The following is a 25,306-nucleotide window of genomic DNA, read 5'->3' on the forward strand; positions in this document are numbered from 1 at the left end:
CCCATAGAATGGCGCACAGCTACAGTTATTCCTCTCCACAAAGGAGGGGCCACAACTGACCCTGGTAACTATCGCCCCATAAGCCTGACTAGCCTGGTCTGCAAGGCTATGGAGCACATCATCATGGAACTCATTAACAAAGACATTGGGAACCTATAAACACTTGATTCGACCCAGTTCGGCTTTGCTAAGGGCGGATCATGCCTACTAAACCTGGTTGACTTCTTCGAGACAGTCACCAAGGCCATAGATGAGGGAAAGGTGGTTCACATAGCCTACCTTGACCTTGCCAAGGCTTTCAACACCATTCCCCACTCGGGTATTACAGAAAAACTCACCAGCCTGAACATAAACCCCTACGTCACAAGATGGGTTGCCAACTGGCTTACAGACAGAACTCACACGGTAAGAATAGCGGGCTCCTAGGTCCAACTCTAAACCAGTCACAAGTGGTGTCCCACAAGGCTCGGTCCTGGGACCCCTACTTTTCGGTATATACTTCTCAGAAGTACAGGCAAACACAGGAGGGCTATGGCTAACCAAGTTCGCCGATGACTGCAAACTGGGAGCCATAACTGACTCTCCGGCTGACACGGACATCCTCCAAAAGGGCCTTACTGAGACAGACACTTGGTGTCAAAGTCATGGCCTCAGGCTAAATGCCAAAAAATGCATAGTCATCCCATTTTGGGAAAAACAAAACACCCACAAATTACCACATAGGTGGCAGCCCCCTTAATACAGAAGAGGTAATAAGAGATCTGGGGACTCAGGTAGATAGTAATCTCTCCTTTGACAATCATATTGCCAAAGTAGTTAGGAAATCCTTCTATGTGGCCCATCTAATTACTAAAGGGTTCGCATATAGAAATAAAGAGGTTATAGTGCCCCTCTACTTGTCACTCATTAGACCCATCATAGAGTACAATGCCCCATTTGGGATGTACCTCACAAGACACTTCCAACAGCTGGAAAGACCACAAAAGTACCTCACCAAGAGGATTACTGGTCTCAAACATATGTCCTATGCAGTCCGACTGAAAAAACTCCGGCTGTACTCAGTGGCATATCACTTACTCAGAGGTGATCTCTGCCTGACTTAGAAAGTCATGTCCAACTCAGAATTGATGGACATGCTCTACCTAAAGAAATTCAAGTCACTGCGAGCCGCGCGCTCTAGTGAGATAAACCTTGCCACAACGATAAATATAACATGCTGGAGGGATAGATTCTTGTCACAGAGACTCCCCATGCTTTGGAACAAAATTCCACATTACATCAGGCAAAGCCCCTCACTAACACTCTTCAAGAGCAACCTTGACGAGTGGATGGGTAACAGAAAATACACCCCTGGGATCACTTCATTGGCTCTGCTTGACAGAGGATCAGTTAATTAATCAATGGGGCGGTGAAAGCTGACACACTCTGGCTAGGCTTATAAATACCCTCGGGCAGATAGCCTAGTACCTACCTATGAACCTATGAAGCTAAGAGAGGGCCCAGGCCCGAGCCCTGTGGGACTCCACTCATGACTGATCGACAGTCTGACTTGGAATCCTCAACTTTCCCTCTGTGGGTCCTGCCTGTGAGCCCGTTTGCAACCTACATAGTGATGTAAGGATTGATACCTAGTTTGGTGAGTTTATCAATGATACCTGAGTGGGGAATGGTACCAAAGGCCTTGGTCAGGTCAAGGTAGGCTGTATGCACTGACTTATCATCCAAAGCCTTGGTGACTGCCTCAAAGAAGTCAACCAGGTTCAGCAGGCAGGATCTCCCCTTGACAAAGCCAAACTGTGTGGGATTAAGAGTTTGGAGATTGCCTATATCTTTGTTAAGCAGGTCCATGATGATGCGCTCTACAGCTTTGCATACCAGACTCATCAGGCTAATGGGGCGATATTTCCCACGGTCTGTCGTTACTCCCCTTTATGGAGTGGGACAACTGTAGCAGGACATAGCCTGAGGTAAAACTGTGATTGAACAGGGCACACAGATGTGGTGCCAGTTCGTTTTGTAGCTCATGTTGGATTCAGCCAGGGATATTATCAGGTCCCATGGATGCTGTATTTTTGGCTTTGGACAATGCAGCTTTTACCTGTGCCTCAGAAATGGTTGGTGCCAGGCCTTCTTCTGGTATTGTGATACGGCCCTTGGGGGAGAGAGGGGTAAAGTTGGCACTGAATATGTCAGCCAGTATGTTGGCTCAGTATATGAGGTGCCATTGTGCAATAACTCAGAGCAAATCTGGGTATTGCCTTTGAGGTTTTTGATATAGCTATAAAAGGCTTTCTGGTTCCTTTAGGTTTCAGTTGCAATTCTGCCTTCATAACTGGCTTATCTGGCCAAAGCCATAAATAAAGGTGGGACAAAGGCCCAAAACTAGGGAGTCTAATTGCCCATCAAACTTAGAAAGTTGTACAAACTTTTAAAACACAAGATACGAGGAGGTCAAAGTTAGGTACTGCCAAACTTGAATTGCAAACAGTCACAAAGATCAAGTCTCCTTAACACAACTTTATTAGTTTTGAGCGACTATGCGTTTCCTTCCTCAGAAACAAAGACAAAAACAAAACAGTCACATACAGCCCTTACTTTAAAACCTTCTAAAATGTCATGTGGTGCTAATTGAATAATACATAACTTGACATTAACCCTTGTTCAGCTAAGCATATTCTCATATCCTGCAATGCCTCGCTAGTGGTTATGTGTACCTAAAAATTAATTAAAATTACTATACAATGAATATGTTATACATTGTTAAATATTATGAACATAAAAATAATAATAAAAACGAAAATATAAAAATGAATTCGTTTTAAGTATAAACAATGAAACAGTTGGCCAATAATGTTCCATATATAATATTTAAGCAATGTTTGACCACTTTTCAAAAATCTTAACACTGGTTTTGATGTGATAGACCAGTTTATAGTATACTATATTTCAAGAGAATAGCTTGTAAAGCTGTAACCTATGAAGAACTAAAGAAATAATAATAATAAACACAAAAAGCCTCACCCTCCAAAAATGTTTTCAAAACCCGCCCTACAGCACCCTGAAAAGTTGACGCTGACTCCCCAACTAAAAATTGGGGGACTCTAGAATGTGTCTGAGCTCGAAGATACTTCTTAATTGATAAGTGGGAGGGAGTGTGTTTATTATTATTATTTCTTTAGTTCTTCATAGGTTACAGCTTTACAAGCTATTCTCTTGAAATATAGTATACTATAAACTGGTCTATCACATCAAAACCAGTGTTAAGATTTTTGAAAAGTGGTCAAACATTGCTTAAATATTATATATGGAACATTATTGGCCAACTGTTTCATTGTTTATACTTAAAACAAATTCATTTTTATATTTTCGTTTTTATTATTATTTTTATTTTCATAATATTTAACAATGTATAACATATTCATTGTATAGTAATTTTAATTAATTTTTAGGTACACATAACCACTAGCGAGGCATTGCAGGATATGAGAATATGCTTAGCTGAACAAGGGTTAATGTCAAGTTATGTATTATTCAATTAGCACCACATGACATTTTAGAAGGTTTTAAAGTAAGGGCTGTATGTGACTGTTTTGTTTTTGTCTTTGTTTCTGAGGAAGGAAACGCATAGTCGTTTCCGAAAACACTAATAAAGTTGTGTTAAGGAGACTTGATCTTTGTGACTGTTTGCAATTCAAGTTTGGCAGTACCTAACTTTGACCTCCTCGTATCTTGTGTTTTAAAACTTAGAAAGTTGATAGAATAACAAGTTTTAGGCTTCAGCATAGATTTTCCGAAGGGTATGAGTTCTGAAATTCAAATGTCTGTCATTATTTTCTAACTTCAGTCGTTAAAAATCTGCTAGTAGTTTGCCAGCACACCATAATTTTATTTAAAATGGCCCAAAATATGAGGTAAAAATCTGGACATTCTGCCAAAATCTGTACAGTTGAGAAGTACTATGGATAAATTTTAAATATAGCTGTTATACACTTAGAATGTTGCTGGGATAGCAGGAATTGTATCGACCAGTATGTGTTAATGGGTCTAACAGCTGCAGCTCAGAGAGATGTTATTATTTGGTGACATCAGTCCTCACTGGTATAGCAGACATCAACATTTGTTTTGTATGCAGACCACTGAGGCAAACATCCAGACGTTTTGCAGAAATCTGGACAGTTAAAGGTATGCTTGCATGCTGTGTTTCTTACTCTCCTATGCTTTACACAACCGCAACTATCACTATTCTACTGCAGCCGTCTCCACTGTCAGGAAAGAGCCAGGTAGCTTTCATCAGGGATCATTGCAATGTGACAGTTTTCTGTTCAGCGTTAAATGCCGTAGCATTTCTGCCTTTCGGTTGCATCACTGCACGGTATAGCGGTGCTGCAAGATTTTGGTTTTGGCACTGTAGCTCACGAGGAAATGTCTTGTGACCTACATGCCAGAACCCAATCTGAAATAGTTACTGGATGCATATCAAAACTTTAAATTAAATGCACGTTCCTATGAAATATAATTTCTGTCTAGCCCACCACAGCTTTTATACCTTTGGGAATAAGTTGTAAATTCACTCCAAACTCCTACTACTGAATTTACGTCTTCCATGCCAAATATTTTCATATATTTCTTCAAAAATCTACCCTCTTTTGTTATATTTTCCCTTCTGGACCTCCCAGTTACATCCTCACTGCTGCAAATCAAATTCCAGTCCTCACGTTTAGTTAATATTCTTGTGCTGAAAGCTGATCATTTCTCCCAGAATATTCTTAAGCTCCATTATAGCAGTTTTAATTGGAATATAAATACATGCCAGTATAATCCTCCTCCCTTGCCAGCAGCTCCTTAGTTTTACAAATCTACCATTATTATATTTTCCCTCTTCTATCACTATTAGTGCTCCTCTTGCAATTAATATAAGTACTCCCCTTTTCCTTTGTCCCAGATATTCCTCTGAATAACCTTCCTGAAATCCTTTCTTTATCAAATTCACATGCTCATTTCTTTCCAAATGTGTCTCCTGTAGCATAGCTATATGCACTCTGCATGTTTTAATATAGTTCACTAGTCTTTTTTTTGTATATATCTGTGAGACCATTCACATTTAAAGATAACATAGAAAGTGTGATTATTATGTTAAGAAGTTATTATTCCCACCTGTTATAAAAACAGCTTTTTTAAATGTCTAGTTTCATCTTTTGTGTTACATCCACACACTAATGTTTGGCTGGCTGAACTTTCATACCGTTGGTTCTTGTCATATCAGTTTGAACCTATGGCACAAAACTTTTTGTTTTAGTGAAAATGAAAACCCACAAAAAAAAAAAAAAAAAAAAAAAAAAAGAAAGACGACAGACACACCCTAGAACACCCCTAACGCCTATTAACTTAATAATAATACACACAACTGTAGACATCTTCAAATATTGAAGTTTAACCCTCCTAAGAGGAACAGTTGTCCCAAACTGACAGCCACACTCACAGACTTGGGTTAACATATAAAGATGGTTATCCATGCTAAGATGCATGGTACAGCCTGTGCTTCTACTTCCAATGTCTAGTTGGAGCTTGCACTGCTTCAGAATTCATGCCAGTCAGTGTCTTCTCCTCATCTTTTGTGATTGATTTTCTTTTTTGTTGGCATCCAGGCAATGCACATAATAGCCAGTTACTGAAATTTACCCAAAAAGACAAATTCACTGGCTGTCTTTTCTGAGTTTCTGTTTTCACACTGGGAGATCTGAAATTAAGCTGTTACTCAGTGTGCAGTCATCTTGGAAGTCCCCCTTTCATTCTTAATTTGGCATATTTTGTTTCTAAGGGTTAAGTTATATGGGTGTGGTTGATTTTGCTGTAAATTAATGTACATTTCTTGTTTAAGTGCAATCTGTAAAGTTTCTTTTTATCTGTGTTGGTGCGAAAAGGGCTGAGTTATACTGATTAATCATGCAGAAAGAATTTTAAGGAAGTCTCAATAAATACTTAATGATAATGTACAATGAGTAATGATAAATAAAATCATCTCCTCTCTGTAGGTTTTCTATCATTTTACCTGTGTCTTTTAGGATACATATTAAAGACAAGCTCTACATTTGATGCAACTGGTCTACAGTGATCAATATACTACCCTGGAAAAACAAACTAAAATAAATAAGTAAAAACAGAATATGTGTTGATCCAACTAATATAAACACACACATACAAGCATTAAGTAATGCATTTTGCAAAGTGCTACAGTCATCAAATGCCACTTCTTCTAAAAAATGCATGTTACAAGAAACAAAGTTTCTGTACTGTGTTCCTTAAAGTACAACATCCATTCATCCACAACTCCCTTTTTTCTTTACATAGGGTTGGAGTGCCACAGAGACCATCATCTAGAGCTATTGTTCACACTATTGGGCAGCCTTCTAAATAGTGCGGTCAAAACACCAAGTATATAAATGTCTACACTGCTGCAGGGTTATTTAGTGAATGTATTTAAGGCTGTTGGAAGTGTATGTGTGTACTATCTGGAAGACCCTGTGACTTAAGTAACTCATCTTATTTGTGACAGAATACCAGATCTAGAGTCAGCCGACTGCCATATCTTAAAGCTTGATTTAACATATCTACATACTGATTACAATCACAGGTAAAGAAGGATGAGAATAAACGTATAGATTATCACAAAGAAAAAAGATGGCTTTCTGTAACAGTATTTCTAATATATATTTTTTTATCAGTTAACCACGTAAAGCCCACCAGGCAGATATTCCTCCACTCAGTAATGACAGAAGAGAACTGCCTTGTTCATGACTCGGTAAGATTCTTACACTTTGCAAGTGGAAGATGAGAGAATCAAACTCAGGACTGTAAGATGAAACCTGTTGGTAGCGCATACATTTAACCCTTTGCCAAACTACAAGCCTGTATTCCCACATTCAAAAAATACCAGACCAGTCAAAGTCTTTCATTAGAGAAGCAGCTGAAAACAAGTATTGGTGCTGTGTGCTGCTGTGATTTAACACATATCTGATCCGAGTCACGTAACACAGAGCTACATCAGCTTGTTTAGTTACTTTCACAGAAGACATTACACTTTGTCATGCCTTTTCTATTATCACACAATACTCTACACTTGCTTTTCAAACTGTTTGCATTTAAGAAACAGTTTAACTCTAAATAACAGATTTGAGATGCTGTAATATTACCAATAATCACGTTGAGATTGAGCACAAACTTAACTTTGCAACAACATTGCCATAAACCTCTTTTTTCCCCCAGTTTTGCATTTGGTGTTTAAGTATCATATCAACAGTGACCACTACCTACAGCCAATGTTCACACCATTGGGTAAGCTAGCTCTGCCACGATTGTTGTTCCATACCACACAAACTCAAACACACGTGCACACAAACTCACACCATTGATTTTTTTAAACAGTATAAGAGGTAAGTATGAATCAGATTTAGTAAAGGCAAAACTGAAGCAATGTCATGAAATATCCTCTTTGCTGGTGGTGTGTCATACAAAGGAATTACTACAGATGGCAGTGTAGCACTGTAAACGTGTTGCCTGTAAATCCTGCAAAAATCTATCAGAAAAAGTATACGGATTTATATGCATGAGCAGCACATATGTTTATGTGAGATGCAGCAAAGACACTCACTGCATGTAAGCAAGAGCTATAAAAGTATGTAAAACATTTTATAGGCTACAGAACCACTTTGAAAAACAGAATACATAGAATCCAGTTAAATAAGGCACCTTAAATAATCTGTGGCTGCCAGTCACAGAACAAATCGGACATATTTAGTAAATCAGAGAGGCAGACATTTTTACAGGAAAACACTCATGCGTGCCCACTGGCAGTTATCCCAGTCATAAAAAATGTCATTATCAGATAGCATTACTTTTTTAAAATATTTTAATTGAAACTTTATATACTGGAAAGTACAGCTGTATAAGTAATTTTACCATAACAGTAGATGTTCGAATAAGCACTGCTGCAGTAGCCTTAGCTACATGGGTTATATCCTGACAATCCTAGCAAAGTCTGACCTAGACCTACACCTGGAAATGGAATCTAGCTAGTAGTGCTTTGTAAATGCACTTAACAGAGGACACAGCTGCTGCTTGTAGAATACACCAACCTTTCCAAAAAGCCATACAGATGAAGCAAAGGCCCAAGTACAGTGTGGTTTGACCCTGCCTAGAATAGCTGTGCTGTGGTATGAATAATAAAATATAATAGCAAGAGACAACTATTTGGAAGATTGACCTACCATTACAGTTTCCAACAAAGATACTCTTCTTGAAGAGCTTAGCGCAACCAGCAAAACTATTTTCCATGTTAAGAACCTTATGTCAACCAGATAAGCTGGTTCCAGTGTAGCAAGTGATAGCATCTCTAACACAAAATTAAGATCTCAAGTAGGAAACAAATGGTTTTCTTGGAGGTTTCGTATGGAAAAACCTTTTCACAACTTTTTTTGACATGTGAATGTTTTGAAAGACGGAGATCCATGGGCAGAAATGCTGAAGTGGCTGACAAATGAACCTTGCCAGACTAGTAAGACAAACCATGGGAATGTAACTCACACAAACATTGCAAAACCAGAGAACACTATGAATGGGTGTTGGTTATATGGTGGGCACCAATGAGAAAACCTGTTCTATTTGCTTATATATATTATTTTCTAGTAGCTGGCTTTCTTGCCTCCATTAGTACTTGCCGCACATCCTCAGTAAACAGATATCTGGAAAGTACCCCATCATCCAGGCAGTCAGATGAAGCTTGTTGGGGTTGGGATTTGTCAAACGCCTTTGTTCTTGTATGAGTAGATCCAGTCTCTAGGGAAGATTGTGGCAATTAAATACAATGAACAAAAAGACCTGAGATCTGTAATAAACCTTAATACTGTCTCTACAGCTTCAGCTAACAAGCCCTCAAAGAGATAAAAAATGTTGCACAAAATCACACTTTATACAACCATTCATTAACATTCCAATAAAACAATTACATTTTCAACCAATACAAAAAATCAAATCAATTAATTTGTAATAACACTTTCCAATTACATTCAAGATTTAAACCTGCAGGTGTCAAAGTATCAAACTTCAATATATATATATATATATATATATATATATATATATATATATATATATATATATATATAGTCTGTTTGTAAAACAATCTTTTTTTTTTTCATCTCAACAAGATTATAACTCTTTTTGGTCTCTCCAATGTAATAGAGATCACAGGAGCACCTCAGGACTTAAATAACACCCTCACTACTACAATTAAAAACCTTCCTATATACAACACCTATATTATTAATTTTACCAAAAGATGAGACTACATAACTACAAATTCAACATCTGCCACATGGAAATGTACCCAGAAACATGGGTTCTATCAATAACTCAGTATCTGGAACTAAAAAGGAATATGAACAAGCATGTCCTTTATGCTTCGGCCCACCTTTAAAGAAAGAAAAGTCTTACTGGGCAAAATATCTTTCAGAGCAGATTGCAGTAATTGTCACTGTCCAGTTCCAAAAGAAGAGAGAACCACTGTTGCCTGGGGCCAGAAGGAAGTCATCACAATGATTTTAATCTCAAGAATGAGAAGCAAAGTCCCATTCTGCTTACTGGGTCACTCTTTGCTGAGTAAACTTTATTTCCTCCCTAACCTGTTCTACATCCAAAAATGTCATTGCTTCTTCAGGAAAAAGTATTCTGAAGACAGCTTGATATAGTAGTTTGAATCACACACCTGTCTTTCGACATTCCCTGACTGCTGAGAAAAACTTGCTTCTCCATCTGCTTGGTGTATAATGAATAATCATTCTCCACAAAACACTCTGCTGCCTCCAAGTTTAATATTTTTTCCTTATGCCACAATTTTGTCAGGTGCAACTCTTTCTGCCAGTATGATCGCATTTTTACTAAGAAAAATGGTTATAAATAAGGCAAAGAATGTTTTTGAGTTACGGCATAGGTTGATGACAACTAGGGCCCTTACAAGCCTAACCATGCAACCCAAATGTAACTCACAAATTTGATTTTATATAGGGGGGTGATTTACTGACTGCCTATGTTCATCAGAGATATAGACGCCAGACCAGGAATGTAACTCACAAATTTGATTTATATAGGGAGTGACTTACTAACTGCCTATGTCCATCAGAGACATAGGCGCCAGACCAGGAGTGAATTTCAGATTACCCATCCATTGGTCCAAGATGTCCTTAAATAGGGTTAGGTAGGAAGCCTGCTTCACATGGATGAGGAGCCTTTTACAGAGAATGGAAATTCTATGAGAAACATATCTGCCTCTTCAACACGTGCTATTTATATCACAAGCAAATTCTCAAGTGTCTAAACACTGATTACCAATAAAAGCAATTATTAAAAATGGAAATCAAAATTTAAACCAGCTATAAGGGACATACTGAATATTGTAAATAAGATAAAAAAAAATGACGGTTGGATCTTTAGCAAAAAGAATGTGTGAATTTCATAAAAATAAGTGGAATTTGTAGGAACAATACATGCAGAATAATGTTCAGGAGGAGGAATGACATTTATGGGATGGCAGGAATTGAGAAAGTTATGTAATGTTGTAGTGAATGGTAAATGTTAAAAATGTTTACTGGATAAAACAATGGGAAATATCACTGTGGTTTATCTTCTGTTCTATTAATGTATGTGTACCTGTATCAGTGCTGAAATTGTGATTTAATAAAGCTGCTTAAAAAAAAAAAGATGACCAGACATGATATTCTAGCTATGTTCTGTTCTGTTCCACTCAGGGATTCAGTCAGACCTGACCTGGCAAAACAAAATAGTTCAGATGTATAGCCTGACCACTACTGTTTACTGTCTCACATCAGCCGCTAGTGTGCAACTTACCTGCGGCTGAACCAAGTCTGATCAGCCCCACCTGTCCAAAAGATGGTTCACATAAAAACTGTAATATATTAATGTTAATGGATGCCTTCCTTCCCATGACAGGAAGGAATGTTCAGTATACACAGCTGTAATAAGCATGCATTACTCTGCTGTGAGGTGTGAATATAGCTAACTGAAACTAGTGTTAAGAGTGTGCTTTATTACAGATGTTGGTGTTACTGCTACCTGTGTAATCAAATATGTAAAGAAACACAACAAAGTGGAGATGAGTATGGATTATAACTGATGTCAGGTCAGGAAAACAGAGTAATTAAAGCAAGGCAGTAGAACAAGATACATGTCATTGATGCTCCAGAAAAGTGAGGGCAAAAGGTCAGAGCAGTGGAAATGGCCACAGATTAACAAATCTAAAAATATGTACTGCTAACTCAATGCTAAGTAAGTAGATTACCACACCATACTGAACATCAATGGGCACTAAAACATGCAGTCTCCAGCACTGATTAGTAACTCAAAGCCAGTAAGATGTTTAAACAAATTGTTCATATTTTCCAAGAGTACCTCATTCCAAAGACAATGCTGCAAATCTCAGATTAAAAAAAAAAAAACAAAAAAAAAAACAGATGGAACGTGAGAGCATTATCTGAATATGTTGCTGAACTATAAAGGCCATCCCAGCACTGGCGGTTTGGAGGAATTTCTGATACACTGAGTTACAGGCACACATGTAGTATGAATTGTGAAGGTACCCAAGAGACAGAAACTACTCTCAGAAAATGACAACCTTAGATAAAAGAATTTAAATGGAAATTTCTGTTGAAGCATCTAAATTGCAATTAAAAACATCAAGACTGTCAGACAAAACTGAGTAGAGGCATAACTGGACAAAAATGTTATAGTCATGTAAAGCAATCACATAATGGAAATTACTTTGGGGCTAAAGAGAGACAACCATAGTAAGGGCCATAGGATAGGGCATGTGCAGAGTACAGTACAACCTCCATAGTTGACCACCTCCCTACAGTGACCACCTCCTTAATTTGACCTAATTTTCATAGACCAGACATGCACCACATGTATTCAAGTCAATGAAGCCACATTAAGCTGGTTCAAACAAATGAGGGCAGTTACCACCTGAATCTCTGGGCCGATGATCCAAGAAGTTGCTAAAAAAATTCACACACGAATTTGGGGTGGCAGATTTCCAAGCATCAAGTGGTTGGCTCGAGAAATTTAAACTGCGACATGAGATCTCCCAGAAAGTCTTGTGTGGTGAATCCAATGAAGTTCCAGTAGAAGCTGTGGAAGAGTTCATCAAAAAGTTCCAGGACTTCGCCAGAGGCTTCAAAGATGACGACATTTTTAACACTGATGAGTGCAGACTCTTTTTCAAGGTGATGCCTGACAGGAGCCTCGTCATGAAGGGTGACAAATGTAAGAGCTGAAAACTTTCCAAAGAACATTTCACAGTTCTGCTTTGCGCTAACTTAGCTGGAGAGAAACTAAAGCCCTTGGTGATTAGTAAATCTGCAAAGCCATGAGCATTCAAAAACCTGAAGCCCAAAGACCTCCCAGTCACTTGGAGAGCAAATAAATGCGCATGGATGACTGGTGCCCTATTTGAGGAGTGGGTAAGGGATATTGACTGAGAAATGAAGAAGAAATGGTCTATTCTACTGACAGTAGACAACTGTCCTGGCCACCCACAAGTGAATCATCTCACAGATGTGACACTGAAATTTCTGCCTCCAAACACTACCTCAGAAGTCCAACCCCTTGAGCAAGGCATCATTAAAACATTTAAAATGCACTACTGAGCCCAGCTCCTGCAGTGGGACTTTACTAAAACACAAACATGTGGTTTGCCTGTGGAAACAACTTCATCCACTGCATCTGTTAACGTTCTGGATCAGTTTTGCTTGGAATGAAGTTCACCCAGAAATGATACAGAAGTGTTTCAATAAAGTTGGATTTGTCACAACCCAACAGCACAATGTTTTGGCCCCATCAGACAGTCCATCTCCCAAGGCAGAATTCGAAGGAGTAGATTTTGAAAGTTTTGTTGCAATGGATGATGCGGTGGTAACCTGTAATGAACCTGACCCAGAAGCAATTTTCCAAGCGATATTGACCGAAGTACAGACCAGCATAAAAGTGCATGAAACAGCTGATGAAGTGGCAGAAGCAAGTGAGGATGACAGAAATTGCAAAGACTCCAAAAGAAGGGGATGTCAGGCATCTAATAATGCAGTTGAAGTCATTTGTTGTGGAAAAATGCCCAGGTATGCTGAATGGTGTAGCCAGTCCTGAGAGTGCTTTCTCCACTTATGTTTGTAATAAGAATAAGAAACAGACCAAGATTGACTCTTTTTTCAGACAAAATGATTAAACTATGTGAAAACAGTGAATGTATTGATTTTGTATGATTTTAATGTGTTTTGATTATGTATGACTTCATATGATACTCTCTAATAAAAGCTGTACAAGAAAGTAAAGTACAGTACATGTACGTATCAGTACAGCAGGCCTAGTTTCTTATATTGACCACCTCTGTATGTTGACCAGTTTGTTACAGTCCCTTGGGTGGTCAATTTACAGAGGTTCTATTGTATGCGCAAAACTGGCAAAATAGATATGAAAAACAGAAGGTACTGAGACAAGTGTTTAAAATGCAAAACAACAAATGTGGATAATGTGACAAACAAGAAATATGAACCACAGGCCTATACTGACTGAAAAAAAAGTGATTTGTTCCAGGTTCTACTACATAACATTTTACAGTCAGATCACAGAATTATATGGATCGTGTCAGAGGTGGCTGGAGCCAAGTTAAAAGTGCTGCTTGACATAGGCTATGAGTTATCTGCAAGTTATTTATTTATTTATTTATTGACATCTGATTACCGGGAAAGTCTGACTGTGTAGAACCCCATTTTCAGTGGAGCCAAAGGGAGAAAATTCCAAATTATTACAAAATATTTTAAAAACAGTAATTTTATAGTCTCCAAAAAAAAAAAAAACAGCTGCAGTTTAAATAATTCTAAAAAATTAGACAATATAAAAACATTGGTTAAGAATCGATACAAAGTATATGACAATCATTTAATATTTAGAGAAATTTTAGACAGTTTGTAGAGAAATTAAAGGTAAGTAGTCTAATACAAATAGGAAATGCAATATGAAGTGAGGGGAAAAACAGGCGTTATGATACATTTAGAGAGAAAGTCAGGGAAGAGAATTAGATAACAGTAAGGAAGTAAGTGAAGAAGGGACAGTAAGGCGGTATAAGGAATGACAAGGTATTTGTTCACATTTAGGGATATAGTTTATCTTGGTTTTGAGTAAGAACAAAACAGATTTTAGCTAGGAAGTCTTTCAGAGTGGTTTTGAAAGATGGCAGGGAGGGTATAGACCTGATGGGTACAGGAAACGAATTCCAGGCCAGTGTAAGAGTACAGACAATGCCCAGCAGATTTGCTAGGTTTGTAGGCAGACAGGAGTGTTTGGTCACTGGATTGCAATGACTGAGAACATAGTTGTGTAGAATGTTTTTTAATGCTGGGCAGGCAGATAATGTTATAGGTGGTAAGATGCTGTGTATATGTTAGTTGATGTGGCAGTTCTAACCAATTAAGGCTTTTCAGTGCTATACAGTGGTGGGTTCTGAAAGGGGGGGGTCTATATTATGTTGCCAAAAGCTGTTTACAGCGAATACGACAACATTGACCCATAAACAGCAAAAACCCACTAAAGCAAATGGCCAGGTCAGGGATTTTTTTCCTAGGGGAAAAAATCGGCAGACCAGCCAAACCCGACACACCACCTGAATCAATACAAAGTGGGGGTCTGTGCCTCCCACCCCCGCTAACTAAATATACCAACTCCAAGATTGCACTACAGTGGGGTAAAGGGCAATTTTATGGCGACGGCCAAGCAATTTTTTCCCCTAGGAAAAAAATTGCTGACCTTGCCGTGCGCTTTAGTGGGTTTTCACTGTTTATGGGTCAATGTTGCCCTATTCGCTGTAAACAGCTTTCAACAACATAATATAGCCTCAAAATGGGTATATGCTGCAAATTTAGCAACTTTGCTATAGCATTCTTCAAATTTTAATTTTTGTGAAGCCTGGTGGTCAGTAAGGATGGAAGCACCATAAAAAAGAGTGGGGATGAGATAAATAATGGCAGGTGTAGTTTTAGTTGTGTTGGTGAGAAGGTTTTTGACTCTGTAAAGCATCCCTAGTTTTTGATGAGTTTTTCTTATGCAATTTTGTATATGCAGGTCAAATGTAAGATTATCATCCATTATCACTCTCAACAGTTTGCAACAAGAAGTGACTTCAATTGTTGTACTATCAAGAGAGAGAGGACTTTAAATTTTGTTATTTCATGAGAGAGGAATTTGGGGAGGGGGGTAGTAGTTTGGTGTTTTTGGGTTGAGCATGAGTTGTGAGTTACAAAGCCATTTTCAGTTGCTGTTAAAGTTTCCCCGAGTAATTTTTTAAAGGTGTATCATTTTGTCAGATGTGCAAATGAGAGAAGAATCATCTGTGTATGTGTGGAAGTATAGAGGGTGTTGGCGAAAATGTAATAGAGGTGGGGTCTAGGACAGAGCCTTGTGGTATACCGGTGGTGACTGGGAGGTAAAGTGAGAGCGTGGAATGCCATTTTACTGACTGATACCTATTGGACAGGTAACTTTTGAACCAGAGAAGGTGGGATAAGAGACCTAGTGACGACATCTGAAGTCGAAGTTTGTTGTGACAAACTGTGTCGAAGGTTTTAGACAAGTGTAGAAATAAGGAAGAACCTAGTTGCCATTATATCTAGCTTTATTGACAGTATCTATACAGGTTAGAAAGGCAGTGCTAATACTGTGGGAAGGACAGAAGCCATGTTGTGTAGGGGACAGGAGTTCTTCCTGTAGGAGATAGTCTAGCAATTGTTTTTGATACATTTTTCAAGTATTTTGCTGAGGGGAGACAAGACTGCTATAGGTCTAAAGTTATTAATGTCTCTTGAATTTCTTCCTTTGTGCACAGGAATTAAGTGTGACTTTTTCCACAGAGAGGGAATGTGGGATTCCTAGACTGACCTATTTATAAGGACTGAGACAAGATAGGCAATCCTGTTGGCTGCTATTTTTAGGTACTCACTTGGAAGGTCATCAGCTGATGAAGAGCGTGGTTAAAAGTAGTTTTATACAGTACGTGGGACATGGGCACAGGTTTGAAGGTGAAAGTGGATATGGTGATATGTAGCTGTTGGGTAGAGTTGCAGTTAGATGTTGAGGAATCCTTGGTTAAAGATGCGAAACTATCTATAAAATAGGAATTAAACTCTATTGCAGTTTCAAGTAGTGAGTTATCAGGAAAGGGGTTTGGGTTGAACTTTTGGCCGGGATGTAAGATTTCTTTAATGGACGTCCAAAATTTTTTTAGGGTTGTGTTTAGTATTATTCTGAAAGTTATTATAGTATAGTATAGTTTTTGCCTTAATTTATTTGGTTTTTAGTACAATAGTGAAGTATTCTAAAGTTTTCAAGCTACTTTTTTATATTTTTGCCATGCTTTTCCTCTATCCTGCATTAGCATTCTACTATTTGTGGATAGTCAGATTGCCTTATTTGTTACCAGTCTCTTTCTTCTAGCAGGTGCAAGGCTGTTTAGGACATTTAGAAAATTTGTACTGAATTCAATTACAGCATTGTCTAAGGGGAGGATTTTTAGGAAGTTCCAGTTAATAGATGATAGTGTAGCAATGAGCACCGCTGGGTTACACTTGGAAGGATTACATGTTGTTTTTATAAATATCCTGTTTAACTAGATGTGTGTGATGTCTACTCATATAGACTGTGAGATGATCACTGAGAGAGTCTGTCATTGTACCTGTGGTGGAGTATTTGCCACGGTCTGATACTAGGGTCCAGTCTAATAAGGAATTTGATATCTTGCTATAATGTGTCAGACTATTACTTAGTTGTGTTAAACCATATAAGTTCATGCTAGATGCAGGGGAATTAGAGTTTATATCCAACCAACTGAAATTCACATCACCTAGTAATATTTTGTCTTGTGGAAATGCTATTTATATCCAATGTAGGATATCTTCCAGTACAGCTGTATTGTCACCAGGAGGAATATAAAGGACAGTAATACATATTAGTTTATAATTGTTTACTTTAAGGACAGCAATAAGAAGTTCTGCTGAAGCGAATGTTGGTCTCGGCTTGCTGTAAGAAGAAATGTGGTAGGTACTGGGAAATATTAAAGCAATACGACTACATTTCCTTTGTATACAGTCATTATGGATGATATTATAGCCAGGAAGGTATAACTTTGGAGTTGTTTATGGCGGGTTTAAACCAAGTTTCAGTTACAGTGAGAACATCAGGCTTATGTTGGGTAATAATCTAGGCATGTAGTTCAACAATTTTATTTCTTATACTTCTAACATTTATTGCGGCAAAAATGAGATCACTAGGGCTGGAGATTGGCTGTTGTTGGGTTACAGAAGTGTTTGGGAGAGAATTACCTTTATGTTCATTGTGATAGGTGGGGCCAAGATTAGGGTTTATATCTCCTCCTAGAAGAATTTTAATATATTGGGGAAATTATGCATACTTGTTTTTTGGAAAGGATTCTTGCAATTAATTTTGTTTTGGTTAGAGTTGAAGTGCAATTAATCAACATATATTTGTAATAAATGTGAGGGGCAGTATTAAATAGGTTTAGTGCAATGTGAGGAGAGTATAGAGAGGAAGTATAGCTAGGTGATTGGGACAGAGTTGGAGAGATGTTGCAAGATACTGAGTCATGGTAGGATGAAAAATGCCACAGTAGGAGAAGAATAGAGGATACGCTGAACAGTAGCATAATTAAGTTCAGGAATCTGTATTTTATAGATGTCAGATGGTGGGGAAGTAGCATTGAAGAAGGAAACAAGAAGTTGCAGGACAGTAGGAGATCCAGTGTTGGTGAATTCTGAAAGCTGAAAGAGGATAGGTAAGAAGAGAAGTGTTTTCTATAAAAGAAGAGAGGTAGGTTGCCCTGGTATCTTCTCTGAAATGTAAGGGATAGAGAAGTATTAAAGGTTAGAGTACAATAATGTAGTCAAAATAAGAAGAAATGAGGGTTTATATGGGAAAAGAAAAATATATAATGTGGAATAGATATGTAGTATTAGGGAGGGTTGAGATTATAAATATATATAGTGCTAAGCAGTATGGCAGGGAGAAAGACAGTTGGGAATGGGGCTAAAAATTAAATAGAGATAGGGAATTAGGAAACAAGAAACAGAAGTGTATGTATAGAAATAGTAAGGTCATTTGGGGAGGGTTTTGGAATAACAGTCACAAGTGAAATGTGTATGTAGGAAGTATAATACTAGAGTAAGAAGAGGAGGGTGAGAATTGTAGGTAGGGAAGCAAAGCAAAGATGAGTGTAGTGGGCTTCCCACCCTCAGGTCAATTTACAACTGACAGCAATCAGTTTATAGCCAGAACAAAGCAATTAACAAAACGATGCAAGTAAAATAGGTTGTCTCTCATTTTCTGAGACTAAGTAAATCACAGAGCAGGCATGTATTTAATGGATTAAAGGTAATACACAGCAAAATTCGTCATGATAAATATGCTTACGTTAAACACTGACAAAATTCTCAGTAAACTTGTAGGTGTAGGGCCTTGTGGCAGAGCTCCTGTAATATCGAGGTCATATGTAGTGACTGCAATTCCTGAAATGAAAGAAAAAAAAATCTGCTAAGCTGTAGTATTGTACTGTGGCAATAAAGTTAGTACTTATTATATAAAAAAGAGATGGAAGAAGGAACACAGTAAGCACAAAAGATACAGGGGAAATATAAGAGTAGACTGATGGTAAGAAAGTTTATCTGTTGATTATGACAGACTATTTTCAGGACTACCATTACAAACAACATTAACAATGCTCAAAATTTATATAGGAGAAAAGGCATCTCCTAAAGGGTTGATATAGCTTACAGTGGCAAAATGCCTCTGATGTGTAAGTATGTGCTAAACAGTGGCTAGTCAGCTTTTGCAAAACTACAAGTCAAAGAATCTTGATGGTCTGCACAAGTGACATAGTTAAGAAGAAAAGTATTGCTCGTAGTTATGTTTGGTGGCCACATATGAATAAAGAAAATGAAGATGTAACAAGGTATTTTCCATGATGACAGAGGACTCAGAATTCACCACCTGCAGCACCACTGATCCCCTGTGAATGATCATTATCCCTAAGGTAGCTTATGCATAATGTTTTTGCTGGACCATTCTAGAACATTATTGTCTTCATGGCAGTTATTACTCATTCAAAATGACCTGTGTTTATTTTATATATATATATATATATATATGAAAAAGTCAGACACATCAGAAGACCACTATAGTTTTATAAACTATGTTCCCAAGAAATGAAGAACCACAACATATGTTAATGTTGGAGAGGCTTCCCAAGACATCTATAAATAAATCTATAAATTCACAGATAAAGAAGGCAATCCTCTTCAAAATAAAGTGGGTACATTCCCAGTTGTATATCCTAATGATTTACCATCAAAATGTAGAATGTAGGTTCGGCGAACATGGGAATGCCGAATGGCAGTAGGCCGATTCACGTGTTTTCGAACTTTAATTGTGTGAGAGTACATATCAGCGAATGCCACTGTGTGACTAGAGATCGTGGTACAGTGCGGATTTGGACATTTATCCCTTTCCTCACTGAAGTGTGATCTCAGAGTTGGCATATATAATTTGTAGGGGGAGTGGGGAGGGGGGTGCAGGGGGGCTTGCCTCACTGCAAAAACGTAGATTGCAGTGTAGGAGTTACACTTAGCTTGGCTCCTATATGGACTTCACTTCTGCTATTCGGTGAAAATGTCGAATCTGATGACTTCATTCATCAGATTCGACATTTTCACCTACTTAATATGCAGGAATTCGACATTGACTTTCGATGTTAACTACTTTTTTTTGTAAATATTGAGATTTTGATAGTAAACCTATTCTAACAATACCAGAACCTTAGTAAAAGCGTTGTAAAGGGGGTAGCTACCCTAGATTCAAGCTTTTAAAGGGGATACCACCAGCAGTATAGCTGAGCTGACATTAGGTCCCTGCAAGAAGTACTGACAATCATTTAAGCAGCTACATTTGTGAGTTACTGCAATGTATATGACAGTCAGTCAGTGTTTGCATGCTAGAAATTGTAGCAAGAAGCTAGTATAGTTCATTGCAGTAGTTTATCAAAGAGCTAGTACCTTGGTACATAATACCCTTTACTTAGCTTGAAGATTTTTTAACAATCAGTGGGCTGTAGCACAGAGCTATCTATCATTGCTGTTTGCTATAGTTTAGAATAGGTCCAAGCAAAAAGCCAATCTGTATATAATGGACATATATAAATGGCTATTTACTTAGTTGAAGACAGTTTTTGGTCCTTAACTCAGGTACGTTTTCAACTCTGAGAGGACTTTTGGGGGGGGGGGCACTGCCCAAAGCCAACCAGTCTAGCCACAGTTATACTCAGTACTTGCAAATTACAAACCAAACTTGGTAGCTTGTGCAGATAGCCACCAAAGAGGGACCTTTAACTTAAAATGTAGATGTAGGGCTTTAAAAGAGCATTAATAAAAGGCAAAAAATAAATGGTTGCACTTCTATTTTCAACAGAAACATCATCACTCTATAAGATTACTGCCATACCAGACTTCCAAGATGGCTGTACAATGATCAACAGTTTAAATTCAGCTCTACCAGTGTGAAAACAGAAACTGAGTAAAAGTAGTGCCACTGAAACTGCTTTTTGGGTCAAATTCAGTTACTGGCTAGAAAGTACACTACCTGGACATCAGCAAAGAAGAAATATGGGAAACCTCAAAGACAATCAATGAGAAAAGGAGAAGAAAAAACAGTGTCTAATAAGGATTCCAAAGGTGTATATTAAAAAGCAGTTCAAGCTTCAGCTATGGTTCAAGAGATAGCTTCCTTTAATTTAGAGAAAAAAAGTAAGCTAGATATATATTCAGAAGTGATTAGAATAAATGAAACACTGAAGGAATATATCAACTCAAATAACAAAAAGACTGAAAAATAGAGGGAGCTTTAACTAACTGTTCAGAAGATAAAACTGCAAAAACCAAAGGCTGAAATGAAGAAAAAGCTGACCGCATATGAGGCTTCTCAAGAACAGCTATTCCAAAAAAAAAAAAAAAATAGTAGAATTAGAAAATGCAGCATGCAGAGAAAACCTGAGATCTTATGCTGTACCAGAGAAACTGTAAGGAACAAACTGCATTACTTTTGTGAAAACAAAAAAAGCAATTGGACTGGTGCTCCACAGCAGGATTTGTTAACTGAAAGGGTGCATCATGTGTATGCTCCTATCCACAACATGACAAAGCACCCAAGACCTATATTAGTAAGGATGCACTCATACCAACAGAAATAATTTGATCTTAACAAATCTGGCAGAAGGGAAACTATTAAAAATTGGAGACAGCAGAGCATTTGTGAAAATTGTTTATTCTCTGTACACCAGGCAGGAGAGAAGCAAATTTATCCTAGTAATCAGGGAATGTTAAGAGTCAGGTATAAGATTCAACCTGCTGTATCCAGATGTCTTCAGAGTATTTTTTCCTGGAGGATCAAATACATTTTTGATGCAGAACAAGGTAAGGAGGAAGTAAAACAGTTTATCCAACAAAAAGTGAGCCAGCAAGGAGAAGGGGACTCTGCTTCTTATTCTTCTGACAGTAAAGTTCATAGACAGAGACTTTCCAACTGAATCACTTTCCAAAGTTACAAAGGTAAATGCTTGAGAGGCAGAAAAAATACATGAATTGTCAAGAAGAATCAGGAGTACCTTGGACCTGAAAAGAGGAGCAAGGCAGGAGTGTCCTCTTTCCCAGAGTCTAGTGCTGGAAGAAGGTGATGATGAGGAAGAAGACCAGCAACAGTGAAACTAGTGAACAAATGTCATATTATAAAGCATCGATCACATTGGTGAAATATAGTTTTGCAAATAAAAGTAGCTGTGAAAAGACTGGACTCTTGTTAACTTTGTTAAACCAGTGGGTGGACTGTTAAATATATACACCACATAATGTCTTTAATGTTTAGAGGGAAGACACTAAAGGGCAAAAGCAGAAACTGTAAGTAAAAAAAAATGTTCTTAGTATCTGTATGAAACATTTCATGATATAAATTGCATGTTATATTGTAAAGTGCACAGTCAGGTTATTTTAAATGTGTATGGGAAGTAGCCTTTGCACTGAATGTTTTATGTGTTAAATACATTAAAGTAAATAAGTACTTTTTCGTTGTAAGAAATATGTATTTTACAGTGTAAACAAGAAATGCTGAACAGAAGGAAGTTTAAATTAATATAATGATGTGATCTGGACTGCTGGGGTAGGGGTGGGGTGTAAAGGTGTGCTGATTATATGTAGAACTAAGATGATAATCTCTTTTGTTTTTATGTGAATGTCTACAGTAATGTCCTTATGCCATTGGCTTAAGTTATGAAGTTTCTTTTTGTAAGCAAATAGCCTTCAAAAATAAGACAAAATAATGAAAGCCATGAAAAATGCTAATATTTTTGTATCTGGAAAGATACTAACTTGTTTTTTGTCTTCCCCATTAACAAATGTTTAGCGACAGGCAATAAGTCTGCACCTGAAGGCAGTTATCTGGGGAAATTCTGTACATTCTGTTTTGAGTGAAATTTACAAAGTTTTTGTCAAACATCTCAAATTGTTAGCTGTTTTTCTTTTTTTTTTTTTGCTAACTTCTTTGACATGGAGACAAGCTGTCTGTGAGTGAGTGCAAGCAGCTAATTTTCAGAGTTCTGAGCATTCTCTGCTGAGAGAAATGTAAAATTTTAAGGTACAATGGCATGCAGTTCACTGAAAAAATAAAGTCTGAAATTAAGGGACGTTAATAAGAGATAGCAGACCCCCTTTCAATAGAACAGTGCACAATTTAGTTTAAAGCCATTTGGAAATACAAAGATGATACAAGTATATATTTTTACTCTAACTGTTCCAGCGATATTTAACAATCATGTGCTGCACTTAGGTTGTAGTTTTTAACAGTATTCTAGAATCTGAAATCACAAAAAAATAGAACTCGCAACAATCCAACAGTAAAAAGAACACAATAAAGTTCTAGTAATGCTGCCACGATCCAAGAAGTGATAATCTTTTATTCAGACACATAAAAACAACTGGTTTAGCACTTTCATCTACGCTACCGTAGACTTCATCAGAACACTTATTTCTCATTACATGGACATATATATATAAAAATAACCGCCAAAATTATTCAATTAATTAAATATTCTTATTAGCTTAAAGCCACAAGTACTTCCTAAAATACATTCATGACTTCCTAAAAAACAAGTGACACTTATTTAATAGTTAGTTGTATCAAATGTATATCACCTTCATATATTAAAATATATATAATAAAAAATGAAATAATGCAATAATAAAAAGAAATAGAAATCCTGGGGGTGTTGTGTAATGTCACCCACATTAAGGCACTTGTTTCTGAGAAGGAAATTAGGTGGCAAATTAGGTTAAATGCAGCAACACCCCCAGGATTAAATGATTGTATACCTACCAAACCTCTTTTAAGAAACTAATGTTTTTAAAGAAAATATTCCAAACACCATACAAAAATTTGTAAAAAAATATGTAATAAATTTAAAGGATTAGTAATCCAGTTGTATGGTTTTAAAGAATGGGGAATCATTCTATCAAATGTAGGTCTTTAATTGATGTATGCTACCATATGTTTATTTATTATGTTTGTTTATTATTTTTTAAAAATGTAGAAGTCAATATTTATGAGTTATTGATGTAGTTTTTATTATTGCATTATTTCATTTTTTATTATATATATTTTAATATATGAAGGTGATATACATTTGATACAACTAACTATTAAATAAGTGTCACTTGTTTTTTAGGAATTCATGAATGCATTTTAGGAAGTACTTGTGGCTTTAAGCTAATAAGAATATTTAATTAATTGAATACTTTTGGCGGTTATTTTTATATATATATATATATATATATATATATATATATATATATATATATATATGTCCATGTAATGAGAAATAAGTGTTCTGATGAAGTCTACGGTAGCGTAGATGAAAGCGCTAAACCAGTTGTTTTTATGTGTCTGAATAAAAGATTATCACTTCTTGGATCATGGCAGCATTACTAGAACTTTATTGTGTTCTTTTTACTGTTGGAGTATTCTAGAATCATTGTGTTTTGTGAACATATCTCAGGGTTAAGTTCCAAGGTTTCTTTACTTGTCTTTACATCTGTTCTAATTCAGTCTCCATTTTTATTTAATTGCGAAATATTGTTCTCTAACTCTTTCTGTTTCTATCTGATTGCCCTGAGGGTTTAACTTTAGAAAAGTTTTTCATTTTGGTGGTAGAAAGGAATTAATTCTGTAAGCTTCTGCTCTTTGTGTCTTCATCTATGATTGGCTACAAGAATTACTGCTTCTAAAGCCATTTGGAAATAGAAGGCTGATATAACTATATATTTTTTGCTCTGTTTCAGTGATATTTAACAATCCTGTGCTGCACTTAGGCTGTAGTTTTTAACAGTATTCTACACTCACTGTGTTTTGTGAACATATCTCAAGGTTAAGTTCCAAAGTTTCTTTACTTGTCTTTATATCTGTTCTGATTCAGTGACCATTTTTTTATCCCAAATGCCCATGCAATTCTTGTTGTACTCTTAAAACTTGGTGACCTTTGAGTTGCCCACCTCTACTATAAATTTGATATTGGGCACTACTCTCAGTCCCATCGCATCAGTTCATTCTGTTGTATACAGTAAGGTAATTTGGGAAGGCCCACCCCTTTAGTTTCTTAACCTTGAATTATCGTCTGTTTCCTCCTTTCCTACTTAACTAAGGAAAACAGTTTAGTCAGCTGTTTTTACTGTTTTTATGTCTCTTCCTACTTTATTACTTTATTTTGCTTTTACTACTTGTTCTTAAAGTATTCAATTGCATTTGTTCTGCTGCATTTATTACTGCTTGTTAGTAGCCAGATTAAATTGTAATTGTTACTCTAAGTGTCTTAGTTTGGTTAAAGGACTTAGGCTTCAGGACAGTTATTTTACATTAAGAAGGTTTGTGGTTTGCAGTCTTGTGGGAGGAGAGGATAGCCTCTGCCCTTCTGAGCTGGGAGTTGCTGGGTGACGGCCTATTGTGCTTCTTGTTCTAAGTGTCTTTGTTCCATTTTAAACACTTGCATTCCAAACCAGTTATTTTACATTAGGAGGATTTGTGGTCTAGACTCTTATGGCAGGAGAGCTCTAGCCTACACCCTTTTAAGCTGGTAATTGCTGGCTGAAGG

Source organism: Protopterus annectens, chromosome 8.part0 (assembly GCF_019279795.1).
Source record: "Protopterus annectens isolate FY-2018-M chromosome 8.part0, PAN1.0, whole genome shotgun sequence".
Lineage (NCBI taxonomy): Eukaryota > Metazoa > Chordata > Ceratodontiformes > Protopteridae > Protopterus > Protopterus annectens.